The 13303-nt window shown below is 49.3% G+C and overlaps 1 protein-coding gene across 6 annotated transcripts in view; it reads right to left on the bottom strand.

The window, feature by feature from the left end:
- The window catches only part of FOXP1 (forkhead box P1), a 540979-nt gene extending 529224 nt beyond the window's left edge, over nucleotides 1–11755 (bottom strand). For 5 of the 6 annotated variants that reach the window (XM_081159205.1, XM_081159215.1, XM_081159214.1 and 2 more), the window contains exons 1-2: nucleotides 11606–11755; nucleotides 9742–9861 (exon numbers count right to left, since the gene is read on the bottom strand). The gene's annotated coding sequence lies outside the window, so the exon portion shown is untranslated. Of the gene's footprint in view, nucleotides 1–9741; nucleotides 9924–11605 lie in introns of all 6 variants that reach the window. The other variant, XM_081159208.1, reaches the window with a different exon arrangement.
- Between the last annotated feature and the right edge of the window lie 1548 nt (nucleotides 11756–13303).

Here is a 13303-nt window from a genome sequence, read left to right as displayed (position 1 = left end):
TCAAAATGAATGCTGTATCATTTATCACTAATATTTAATGACAAAAAACTGATCCCTCTCCGGTTATGTGCAGATGTCGTCGGCCACCACGTGGATCCTCCTGGTCATCGGCAGTCGCTGATCGGCAGCCGCACCAGGCAGCCAGTTCGATAGCAGCTGAAAGTAGACTCACTATTTTAAAAACACGTTCCGATTTTCATCTAAGTATATCTCCATTTATATGGCTTTCTTAGCACAAAGAGGCCAGTCCTTTAAAACACAGCAATCACTTTCTACACTGAAGAGCAAGGTTCTGTATAGGTAACGAGGACCCAGAAGCAAAAAGGGCCTGTTAATTAAGCCTCACGTCTTCACTTCCACGCTGCACATGTGACTGTTAGGTCGAAGCCAAGTCTGTAAATAAAAAAGAAAATGGCCAGGCTCCTTCAGATGAATGCCTTGCCTGTTTTGTTTTGTTTTTCTTAAACATAGATCAGCTACTTGCTGTATTATTTTTTTATTCAAATGGCCTAGTAAATGTTTGATTTTAAAGTCCCCACTCCAAAAAGGAGGGAGGGAGGGAGGGAGGGAGGCAGGCGAGCCATTGGCAAACGAGCGAATTATGAAGAGCAAGTTATGAAGTTCGAGTCAGGCCTGGTAGTTGCATATTAATCCTAAAGTTTCAATATATGGTACTGCAGGAGGCTGCTGGGTTTTAAGTTCGAGCGTAAAGAACTTGTCTTGAATTAATAGGCAACACTTCAAAAGGTTCACATGGAAAATGAATAAACTACAGCTACAATGTATCCACATGAATGAATTTCACTAACTCCACTGACCAAAAAACAGCAAGCTATTAAAGAACACACACAGCCCTAGCCCTCTGGCTCAGCATTAGCGCGTCAGCCTGGGGACTGAAGGGTCCCGAGTTCTACTCCAGCCAAGGGCATGCACCTCGGCTGCAGGCTCAGCCCCAGTTGGGGTGTGTGGGGGAGGCAGCCAATCAATGTGTCTCCCTCTCATCAATCTCTCCCTCTCTCCCTTCCACTCTCTCTAAAAAGCAATGGAAAAAAATATCCTCGGGTGAGAATTAAAAAAAAAAGAGCACATACAGTAGGACACCATCAACATAAATCCTCAAACATGCAAAAGAAACCCCGTATTTTGGGGACTACATGCGTATGTATAAAAGCATAAAGAAATTCTGGGGATGACAAGCAGCCTGATGAACGCAGAGGGTGTCTCCAGGGAACATGGATGGGGGGAACGTGCCAGGAGCTCTCCAACCCGGACAGAAACGCATTCTTCCCGAAGCTGAGCTGCAGGTACATGGGTGCTCACTGAGTTATTCTTTGTTCGTTTCTGGTGTGACAGGTTCCATAATAAAAATGGGAAGATAAAAACATGTAGTTTTAAGATAAATAGCTTTGTAAATACCTGCCAGATTTCTCTGCTCAGAAGTTCTCCACTCGGAGATCAAAGAGCTTGAGGCCAAGGCATCCCGTTCCCCAGCAGCAGCCACACTGGTTGCATCACTAACCCTGCACCCGTCTACATGTCATGCCCACGGTTTCCGAAAGTGCTTCTTTCTACCTTAAAGGATTCTTTCACCTCCAGTTCTCTGCTATGCAAGTCATCTCCGACAGAGACGCTCTCTACAGTTAGGAAAAGGGACTGTCCTGCTTCCTAACAGAAACAAAACAAAAACAAGCACAGAAAGGAAATCGCTCTTCAAGTCTCTTTTTAACTTGGAGTTGCCTGGAATACAACATGCACAGGCAGAGGCTAGGAGCATGCCTCCTGTATAATTCTGGGACAAAGGAGTGCAGGAGGAAGGTCAACTTCTGACAGATGGGCGTTGATCCCACCACGCCCACCCCTCCCCACCCCCACCCTGGAATCCGTAAACCTGGTGCCACAGTTGCCATAAGGACCTGAGACAAAAGGGAGACGCGCCCTCAGCGCAGGGATGACGGCCTGCTTCTACAAGTACAAGAATTTGTTGCAAGCTTACCGAAGTTACAGCGGGCGTTTACTGTCAACACGCGTCCCACTGCAACGAAAGCCATTGTTTAGAACATTAGACGAGCACGTCTCAGCGGCTGAACCCTCCCTAAACCCAGAGGAGGCCGCAGAACAGCAGGTCTGCAGCAACACGCCTGAGGAAGGCCGCGGAGAGACCCGAGGCTCAGCGATTTCCGATTTAACAGGCTCTTCTCTCCGAGATTATTTGCAGTTGCACGTGGGAGCGATATTTTTTAAGAAGTGCTACCTGCTTCCTTAAAGTCCAACTAGCTTTTTTCCAAATGGTTAAATGCGGCAAACTTTCTATTAGAAAATTTCTACAATACATCACTAAAAAGGGTCTGTCATTGATTCCCTAATGATAAATCAGTTAATTACTTAAACTTCCTTAATGAAATGATTAACATCCTTTTGACAAACATGGCGCCATGCTGCAGATCTCATCATCAGGGCCAGTGTGACACCTCCTAGTTTCCCATCAGTCCCATGTTCATCCTTTATAGAAACCCTTTATTCAAGGACACAGACACTCTAGCTTTAAACTTGGCCCACCAGAGATTATTTTTAAAAGTGCTTCAGGTTCTGAACAGAAATAAAATAACTCTGTATTATAGGGCTACTCCAAATGCCACCGAAACCTAGAGCCAAGGTAACTGTCAAGTTCTGGACATAAAAACAATTGGCATCTTTTTGGTACCCATTAAAATCAAGCCACACCCAAAGACTTTATGTGAGGGCATTTTGGACAAACGCTTTATCGCTAGGTAACTTCAAAAAGCACGTTACTAACACAAACGAAAATGTCTGTACAACTTTTATAAATAACTCTTTTGATCTTAGTAGTTAGATCTTTAGCTAAAGCCCTGAATATTTAAGCAAGCCTCTTTTGCAATTTATCTACCTTCATCTCATAATCCTGTAGGATGCGTTCTTGTTAGGACTCTGCCTGCTTCATTTGTGTGGCATCATTGGCTAAGCAATTCCCATCAATATTCCTGCAGGCCCATCACATATGATAGCAAATTTCCCAAGATGCCTAGGAAAACTCAGACACTTGGGCAGCAGGGTTAGTCTAATGATTAAACAGTTCAGATTTTTTTTAAAAAGATGAAACACTCAGAGAAAAAACAATTCCCAAAAGCCATTCGACACTAATTGGTAGCAAGGACAGACCAACACCCACTGGAAGCAAGGACACAAGCAAGGCATAATTCTGCAAGGAAATGCCTGGAACTTGGTGAAAGCTACCAATGTGCCAGGTTGTCCCTCCGCTCGGTGCAGCTGTGAGGCCCTGGCTCTGCCTGGTTCTCCACGTGCCTGGTTCTCTTGGTGCTTCACTCGGGACAGGGAGCCCCTACTCCTCGGGTTTCATGAGGGCCACGCAGTTCAGTTAGACCCTTCAGAAGAGTTGCGGGCTTTCACCCAACTCTGACAATGGAAGAGTCCAGTCCCCGCTACTCAGGTGGGCCTCAGAATCACAAGGGGAGCTGTTTCCAAGCGCCAAGGCAGCCCTGCCTGATCCAGCCAATCAGGAGCAAGGTGGCCCCGTCTCCAGCCTCAATGCTGGTACACACTTTAAAACCAGGGGCTTTGGTTCCCAATAGAAATTCAAACACATTACAAATAATACAGGCCTCGAGATAAAACAAAGAATCAATCAATAAAATCCAAGTGAGCATGAAGATTTGTGCCAGAATCTCTCCAGCATAAGTCACTTGGTCCGTGGCTCTCTTGTTTAGTGTGCATCAGAATCACCAGGGGAAGTTTGTTTAAAAAGCACATTCTCACAGCAGTCAGCAAAAATTCTGATCCAGGAGTCTGTATTTTAATAAATCTCTTGACATTCAAAACACACACACACACACACACACACACACACACAATGATCAGGAAGCAGGTGAGCAAGGGACCTCTCTTTGAAACAAGCTGAAGTAGGACCAAGTGCCAATATGCTTCCACTTCACCCATGAGGCCCCAGAGAGGAGGCGGCCACCACCTGTGATCCCACATCACCAACTCAGGGGAGAGGCTCTGGACAGAAGGTCCAGCGAAGCTCACACAGCACGCTCTCCCCCAAGAGCTGTGGTCAATGTCCTGACAGCGCCAAGGATGTCTTTAAAAATATGGGTAGTGACACAGCACCTGTGCCTTTAGATCACCAAGCTCAGAAGACATACCTGTAACTACCCCCTAACCCACAGACAGGGAACCTGGCGCAGGGAGTCACATGATGACTCAACTGCTGAGCTGGGAGGAAAAAAAAGGATCCTCGAGAATCCAGTGTTTGAGCTTCATGCGAGAAATGTTATTAGTGTCCTGGCTAAAAAAGGTGATCAGAGAATTAGCCAAAAATCAGAAATTCTGGAAAAATGTGGATGTCCACCTGACTGACTACTAGTAAGTAAATACGTACCCAAATATAAAATGCAGGAAAAAAATCTTTGTCCCATCCTAAATGAATCTATTCTATTTAATATAAACAGAGACCAATAATGCCATGCTCATTTCCATCTTTTCCTCTCAGTAATTGTCCTGCAACACCCTAGCCTCTGATATCACCAAAGTGTTGAAATACAAAGAATGACATGAGCTTTCCAGTCCATGATTCTCTAGTCAGCTGCTTGTCTGAATTAGCAGCAGCAGGAGGAAATAAACCCATCAGAGCATAGAGAGAACTAAATAGTAAACAAAACACGTGAACACAAATCTGTATGTATCCATGTTCCTTTTAAAAAGAAAACTATTTTACTAAAAATGTGATTTGGAAAGAAAGTGCAATTAGCTTCGCACAGGCACTGCCGAGATGTTCCGAACACAGCAGACATATGTAAATATTTCGTGGTATCAGTTCCATTTGAGTAGACCTGTCAAGATATTTACAGGGCCTGACAGTACTTCTGTATTTAATTAAATTTTTGCCCAGATACTTTAATGTAATTTAAATAGATTATTAGTTGTCAGGAGCTAATATAAATTTTGTTTACGATTTAGTTACTTTAAGTACTCAAACTGAAGAAATTAATTCAACCCCATGAGTGAGGTGCTTTCGGCATCAAGATGAGGCCACTGAAAAGCTCCCAGTGCCCTCTGCACCCTCCCAGTCATCTTACATTACTGCACCTTCATTGCAAATATCAAGGCACTAAACTGAGCCCTACCCCACTTTTTTTTAAACAAAATATATTGGGGAGGGTCACAAGGAAAAACCACTTACGCTTGTTCAAATACAGGTTCTTTCTTTCAGGCAGCTCATTCTCCAGTGACTGGCTAGGTAGAAAATGTTTTCCTCACTTTGAATCCCATAATATAACTACTAAACAAACACCTGTTGTGCGCAAGGCAGGACATATATTAAAAACTGGTGCCAGGAGGTTTCAAAAAGGAAAGCAAGCCTTGCAGAGACACCCACAGCTAATTTGGTCAACAGATTCCCCCACTGGGTAGAACAGTGCCAGGACCACGACACACACAGCTTCTGGCTCAGCTCTGGCGACGGGGAGCCACTTCTAAATAAGGCCTGAAAAACGCCTCAGTACAAACTTACTGTAATTAATAAGAATAATTCATTAAAAACAAAGAACCCTGTCTAATTGTCTTTCCTGACTGCCAGTGATTTCGAACGTACTTCCTCTTTCCAGGACAGCAGGCTGAGGCCGTCCGTGAAGAACTCTGTCTATGGGATGCACAAGCAAAGCACTTCTTGAAATCTAACGTTCCTTACAACATTTATTTTTAGATTGGTGACACAAGCCAAATCTGCTTAATTTCCATTAACCACGTCGTCACATGCACAGTGAATAAACTATGTAGATCCCAGGGGGAAAGAAAGAAAAACAACTGTCCTGGGTGAGGTGCCGCATTTGGCCAGGTTCTCCCGGTTCGGGGACCGTCTCATCTCAGGCCGGCTGATGTTCCAGCCTCTGGCACCTCTAGCCTTTATTCATCCAAGTGCCACAGAAGAGAAACGTCTTTTAAAAACCAGTTTAGGATGGCTCCTTGGATCGCACACACGTAACAAGTCACAAGAAAGACCATTTAGAAAATCCACGTGCCTGACTGAAAACTTACTGGGCTTGCTGGCTTGACTCACAAACTCTATGTCTGATCACCTGGTGGGGTTACCCCTGTACCCTAAAGACATACACAATTCCCTGCAAACAGTAAGAGTGTATGTTAGCTCATGCAGAGTCCACCTGTCTATTCAGCAGATGCCTCTCTCAAGGTTTTCTTTAGAAAACAAACCCCTAGTTGCCTTAGACCTTTATAAACTTCAAGTTCAAAAAACACATTTTAGAAAAGAGACAATGCTGTTGGCCTGGCTAAAACGGTGTTTACTGTAGCTGAGCCCTATAAAAGGAGCATGACACCCAACAGGATTAAAGACGGAAAAAGCCCTAAGCAAAAAAAAAATTTTTTTTGAAAATCACAAATACCACCTGCGTAAATATAGCTATGATCTGGAAATCCTTTCTCAGCCATAGAGAAGCAGCTCGTGCTCAATGCCTTGAATTGCAATTAAATTGTAGTAATTTAAGATTATCGGGAGAGCAAAGGGCAGTGGGAGCTCTTTGGAGGGCCTTCCCTCCCTACTTAATGCTCTTCAGTCAGGGGTTAAATGAGTTTCTTTAATGTAAGTACCTTAAAGTAACTGAATCATAAACAAAATTTATATTATTTTCTGACAGCCTGCAATCTATTTAAATTTTATTAATGTGTGCCTAAAATTATTTTCAAAGACAGAACCTTGCGAAGCCCTGTAAATATTCCTGGCATCCCTATTGAACTGTAATTGGTGCTATAACTCCTAACATTGTCTGAATACACATGCCTTTTGGTGATGCCGAATCTCACAAGGTAACATTTGAAAACTGAGTTTGAGTCTTAAGTAAAATATGAAAACCAAATACACAGCACAATAAGATTGGGTTCAAAAGAAGTTGTCACATCTGCTCTGTTCACCCTTCTCCTTAATGTTGGCATTGGACATGCTGTGGTATAAATATATTTGTTTAGGAAATATCACAATTCTCCTGTTAATTTAAACAACTGTTGAAAACAGATATATCCTTCAATAGAGCCTGAGAATGTAAATATACAAGGTCAGGGATACAGTCTCAAGAGAAGCAAGGAAAAAACTTAGTGACAGAAAACTATGCCTAGGCTCAATATTAACCCAGTTAACTTCTGTTACTGTTGGTACAAATGATTTAAATAGAAAATATTTATAGTTTTTAAAAAATTACATATTGCAGAAAATTGCCTAATGGCATCCATGTGTATGTTTAACTTGCATTGTTTAATCACACAATAAAAGGTATACCCAATAAAAACCACAGGCTTCCAAACATGCTGGGCACTATGGTTATGAACTCTGACTTACAAAAAACAAAGTGCTACTATGTGATCGACATTTGTTAATGAAAAATGCAATTCTTAAATGGCAATTATTTCTATTCTTCTGTATGTGTTTACTTGTCCTATATCCTACTTTGTTCTACTTAATTTTAAATGACATTTAATTTGGGAGGAGTTTACAGCAAAAAAAAAAAAAAAAAAGGTACAGTTTATACTTCAAAATTTAAATATAAATAAAAAACCTTACATCTTCAGCAATATAACCCTCTTAATTTCAGACAGTTCATTATACTTTGGTAAACCTGTGAAAACAAAATGCTAAAGTAATTACTGTTACTACTCCCTTTAAAAATGTAAAGCAGTTAAATTTTCCTAGAAAACAAGCAAGGACAAGTTACAGAGAACTTGAATAAAAGTAGCAACCTGGTCATGTTGAATACCAATCCAAAAAAAAGAGGTTATGTCTAATCTGCAGACTGCTCCCTCTTGCATTTTTAAATTCCAAGAGTAGACTGACACAGAACTTCACCCCCCCCCCGCCCCGTTGTTGTTGTTGTTGCTTTTGAGCTGCACATCAGATTTAAACCGTCATATACAAAACCCTGGCTTCCCTGACAAGGCAGATCTTCTGAAGTTGATGAAAGAAAACGTTATCTAACTCTTGTGTAGGAGCCTCATGTTAGTAGAGAGAATTCCACTGCACAGTTCTGGGTAGCAAGACAGCCTCTGGAAGACTTAATATTCTCTTAATATCTTTTAGGTGCATTCCCTTCAGAAACAAAAATGCATTTAAAAAATAATAACTTATTTAGCAAGTCAGCATCCATAAGGAACTCAAATGCTGCCTGGAGAGAGGCTAAGTATTGCCTTCCAAGTGAGCCTTCCTTGCACAACAAAGATCAGCATTTGCAATGGTCCATTTCTGCATTAGTGAGTATATAGCTCTGCTGCTTGATCCAATAGTCCAGGGTTCTTGAGGCAGAGCTCCTGACAACAGCCCAGCAGCAGTTCCGTTTGATCTCTCTGCTTCCTTAATTTGGGTTGTCAAGGTTCAGCATTTGGAGGCTGTTTACTTTACTTTCTCCTCAAAAAACCTGATTTTCCCTCTCTCATGCTAACCCAAGGTCTAAAGGGGGGGGGGGGGATGCAGCCAGTGGCAAGATGTTAAACCTTTTTCCCCCTTTGTGCAGTGAGATTTTAGCTGACACCTTCTGAATGATAACTAGTTGCATTCCATTTTATATTTTCAGTGCTCTTTAATTATTAGACATTTCAAGTAGGAAAATCAGAGAGGAAAAAACCCATTCCAAGTCTCTGTAACTGGGAGCCCAATTTTCTTTTCCTGAATTCAAAGGGATGGGTATTTCCACTTTGAAAATCAAAACTCCAGTGGAATTCTTAAAAAAGATTTGATACATTTCTCTCTGGAACTGAAAATAACAGGAACTCCTCTATCTCAATTATGCTGGTTAACCCCGGGTAGAAAACACCTAAAATCTGATGATTTCTCCTCAAATTTCAGTTAAAACATCTCCCCCTCAAACGGATTCTCACTGTGAAAAAAATGGGAGGGGGGGTGTAAATATTTTGCAGAGATTCTTCAATATATTTGCAGCAACAGAAAAATCTTTTAAATATCCTTTAGATTTTCTCAACTCAGCTCTTACGCAAACCCTAAATCCTGAAGCCTACGGACAACCGAAGGTAAAGTGTAGACACGTTTTCCACGTGCGTATAGACACCTCTCGGGGGCACACAGGATGCCCCCCCAGCGCTGCTCCTGAAAGGGCAGTAACAGAAAGGACACCCCACTTGGAAAATACCTGTGACTGGGCGCGAGAGCCGCGCCAGCCGCTCGGAAGTGGGCTGGAGAAGCTCAAATGCAACCAAATTAAATGTTTATATTAATTTCACTACTCTGCCAAGCCTCACAGATGAAGGCTGGGGGAGGGGAAGAAATGTTTCATTTTGGGTTTTCTGGTCGAGCAAAAAGAAAATGAATTAAAAGGAACGCGTAGGATGAGCCCAGACTAAATCAATACACTTTGTAATCAGCTCGGCAAGGGTATTTGGACACAATGACTTGGAAATAATTAATAGTTATAAGGGGGGAGCAGGGTGAGAAGGGGGGCGAGAGATGTCACCATATTTTATCGGGGCACTTTACACTGCGCGCTAAACTTTGATCTCCAGATTTTCGGATTTAGGAAATAAAGGGGGAGAACGAGAGGAAGTCCAGTCCTCGAAGACGGGCACGTTCCGGCTCCGGCGCCCATCGCCGCCCCGCGCCGCCCTCGCCGCTTTGGGCACGGAGCCCCGGGCGCAGCCGGAGCCGGAGGCTGCCCTCGGCCCGCGCCCCGCCCGCGCCCGCCGCCGACTTACCGGGTCCGGGAGGGAGCGAGCGCCGCCTTCACGCCCGCGGAGGAGGCGCCCGCGGCACCATGGTCCCGCCGCTGCCCCGCCGCCGGCTCGCCGCGCGCTCCTCGTGCAAACTTTCGGGTTCTGCGGTCGACAAGAAACCCGGGCGACTCTCAGCAAGTCTTCCCGGCGCAGGTCGGGGGGAACTGGTGGGGGAGGGACGAGTGAGCGGCCGAGGGGCCACGGCGGAGGGCGGCGGGCTCTGGGGACCCGCGGGCGTGCGTGGAGGGCGAGGGAGGCGGCTCGGGGATCCCCGCGCGGACCCGAGCCCGGGAGGCGGCCCAGCGGAGTCTGAGCACCTTCCCGGGATCTCGCAAAGTTGCAACAACAAAAAAGGCGGGGGGCGGAGGGGGTGGGATGGGAGCGATCGGCGAAAGGTCTGGCTTACAACTGTTTATTTAGTTCTTACTCTTGGGGGCGGGGGCTGCGCGGGAATGGGGGGGTCTGCCCGCGGCGATTCGCAGCGAACACTGGAGACGGGAGCAGCGACTTTGTCTCTGGGCGCGGAGCTCCCGGCGCCCGCGTGTCACCTCCACTCTCCGGGGACTGAGGCCGAGGTCACAACAGGTGGGGAGGGAGCCTCGCCAAAATCAGAGGGAATCCAAGCCTCCGACCCCGGCGGCGTCGGGGGAGGAGAGGGCGGGAGGCGGGCGGGGGCGGGCGACCCGACCCCCGGCGACTGGAACTCCGGGCTCCCGGCGCCGCCGCCGCCGCCGCCTCCACCTAAAGCGCGGGCGGCCCCGGCGCAGCGGCCCCGCGGGACTGGACCGGGCTCGGGAGGCGGCGCGGCGAGGGGCGCGGAGGAGAGCCTTCCGCCGCCGGGCCGGGCCGGGGGACGCGGCGGTCCTCGCCGGCCTCGGGACAGGTCGGGGCTTGGGAATTCCGCCCCCAGCCCGGTTCCCCAAGCTCACGAGGGGAGTAAAAACAAAGTGTGTGTGGAGAGAGGCAGAGAGGGAATCCGGGCGCGGAGACTGCCCGCATCGCGCCCTGCTCGCACTCCCACCCTCCGTGTTGGCCCGCTGGCCCGCAGTGTGGGTTCGGGGGGCCGAGCGCGCGTGGGGTACGTGTCTAGCTGCGGGTGTGCGTGTGTGTCTGAGTCCTCTGGTCTGCGGGGGACTATGAAGGAATGCCCCCCGCCGCTGTTTTCGGGGGCAAGGCGTGCGTGGCACGGGGGATGTACCCCGGGCGCGGGGCCCAAGGCGCGGGCATCCCCAGTCATTCCGCTCGGCCCAGGGAACAGCCCAGGGACACGGGGGTCATTCACTCGGGGAGAAAGAAGGGAAAAGTTTGCTCCAAGTCCAAACTTTGGGCTCCAGAGGCGCCGGGCGCGCGCCCCCTCCCGCCGCAGACCCGACCCAGGGACCCACGCCCGCCCCGCTCTTCCGCAGGCACCCTGACTCCAGACATCGAAAGTTGCCCCCGGCGGCCTGGGCTTATTGACTTCTCTCCCCGAGCGCAGATTCGGGCGTGAAGGAGCCGAGAGGAAGGCGGTCTCGCCTTCTCGCCACCCCCGCTGCATCTGACTTATGCAAATGGTTCGGAGTTCGGCGCCCCCGGAGCCCCCTCCGTCCCGGCGCCGGCCCACGGCCCCCACCCTGCTCCCGGAGCCTGGGCCCCGACCCGGGGGAGGGAGCCTGGGAGGGGACGACTGGGGGAGACGCACGTGGAGCCTGGAGGTGGAAAGTAGTTTTGGGGGGTTTTTTTCTTTTTTTCTTTCCTTTTTTTTTTTTTTTTTTTTTGTGCTGGTGGTTGTTGTTTAAAGTGGCGGAAACAAGGCAGGAGGCGGCTTGGGAAAAAGTGGAGCAGAAATGGAAAAATACAAACTCACCCGCTGCAAATGATCTCTCGGTGCAAACTAAGGTGTTTTCGGGCCTTTCCCCGCACGCGCCCACTCCCGCCCGCGCGCGCACCCCGCGCACACACACGCGCGCACACACGCACTCGCGGGCGAGGGACGGGCCGCGGCGAGCACGGCATGTAGCCGCCACACAATAAATAACAATAGATTCCTCCGCTCGGGACTAGCTTCCCCGAGCACGGCCCGGGCCGGCGGCGCGGGGGGCCCGGGCCGGGGCGCTCCCGCCTGCCCCCGCCTCCGGGCCCGGCCGCCTCTTCCCCTCGGCACCCCCGGGCCGCGGTCCCCAGGGCGCGAGCCGCCCCCGCACCCCGGCCGCTCGGCAGCCGGCGCCCACCCCGCCCCCACCCCCGCGGCCCCCCCGCCCCGGGCCTCCCGGAACAAATAAATAAATAAGGCCCGCGAGAGAGTCCAGCTCGTCGCGGAGGAAGATGTTGTTATTTTTTGCTGTTGTGCGTCCCTGACGTCACATCCACCTGCTGGGTAAACAACAAGGCTCGCCGCAAAAAGGAAAAAAATAGCAACTGCCGGGGCGGGGGCGGGGGAGCGGGAGCGGGATGGGGTCCCGGGGGCGGGCGGGGCGCGGAGGGTGGACGGCGGCGGGGCGGCGGCCGGGCCGCTCCCGGAGGACGGGACGGCGAGCGGCGCGGCGACGCGAGGATCTGCTGGAAAGACCTGGAAATAGGGGCCGGGAGGAGGGCTCCTCGGGAGGTGGCGGGGCCCCGACGCCGGGGAGCGGCGGCCGGGACGGGCTGGGGAGGCGAGGGCCCTTTGCTCGGTTCCTGAGCTACAAATACGGGAGGGGAGACCGACGGAGTCCGCGCCGTTAAAAGTGAAAGTGCTCGCCCGCAGTGACAGTTGGCGGAGGCGCGGGGTGGCGCTTCCCGCCCCCTCCCCTCCCCGCGGTCTCCTCTCCTCTCTGCACTTTGTCCAATGAAAGACGGCGAGTTCGGGAGGTGAAAGTTCAGCAGAAGGACAGCCCGGTTTGCGAGAAAGCAGAACCGCGCCAGCCGGGGCTTCCCCGGCGCTCGGAGCTGGGAGCGCGGCGTGGGGCGCGCCGGCCTCCCCTCCGCGCCGGAGTCCCCGCGGCCGCGCGGCCGGCGCCCTCGGGGGAAGGGGCCGCGGCGGGCGCTGGGCCCGGGCCTCGGCTTCCTCGGGAGCCGCCCGGGCCGGCCCCAGGCAGCAGTTTAACACGGGTTACCTGCCCTTCCAGAGATCAGTCCCTTCCAAAAAGCTTTGTCCAGTCCTTTGAAATGGTGAGATTTTTGTGTGTGTGTGCTGTTCGGGAGTTTGGTGGAATTTAAAAATTTGAAGGAGGAAATTAGGAGCCTGAATGAAATGTTTTGAAATATACGTATAAATGTATAAAACAAATGGCACTAGTATTTCTTTCGCTTTTATCAACACAAATAGAGAAGACGATGACTTTTGGTTTCCAAAATGTGACTTAGAAAGATACAGAGTTCTATGGCTTGTTGTTAACAAATAATTTTCTTCAGACCCATCACCCCAGATGCTGACTGGATGGTGTAGCAGGCCACCTCTTTGTGAAACATTACTGAAGCCACTCCGTGGATTCCTACCAAGCCCGTGGGGTGGGGTGGGGTGGTGGAGGGGGTGTGTACTGTCCCATTGGTCTTGAGACCAGGGCAGTTATAGATAATAAATAAC

This window comes from Miniopterus schreibersii (assembly GCF_964146895.1).
Source record: "Miniopterus schreibersii genome assembly, chromosome: 15".
NCBI lineage: Eukaryota > Metazoa > Chordata > Mammalia > Chiroptera > Miniopteridae > Miniopterus > Miniopterus schreibersii.
The sequence above is the reverse complement of the archived record's forward strand: the minus strand, read 5'-3'. Positions and strand labels throughout refer to the sequence as shown.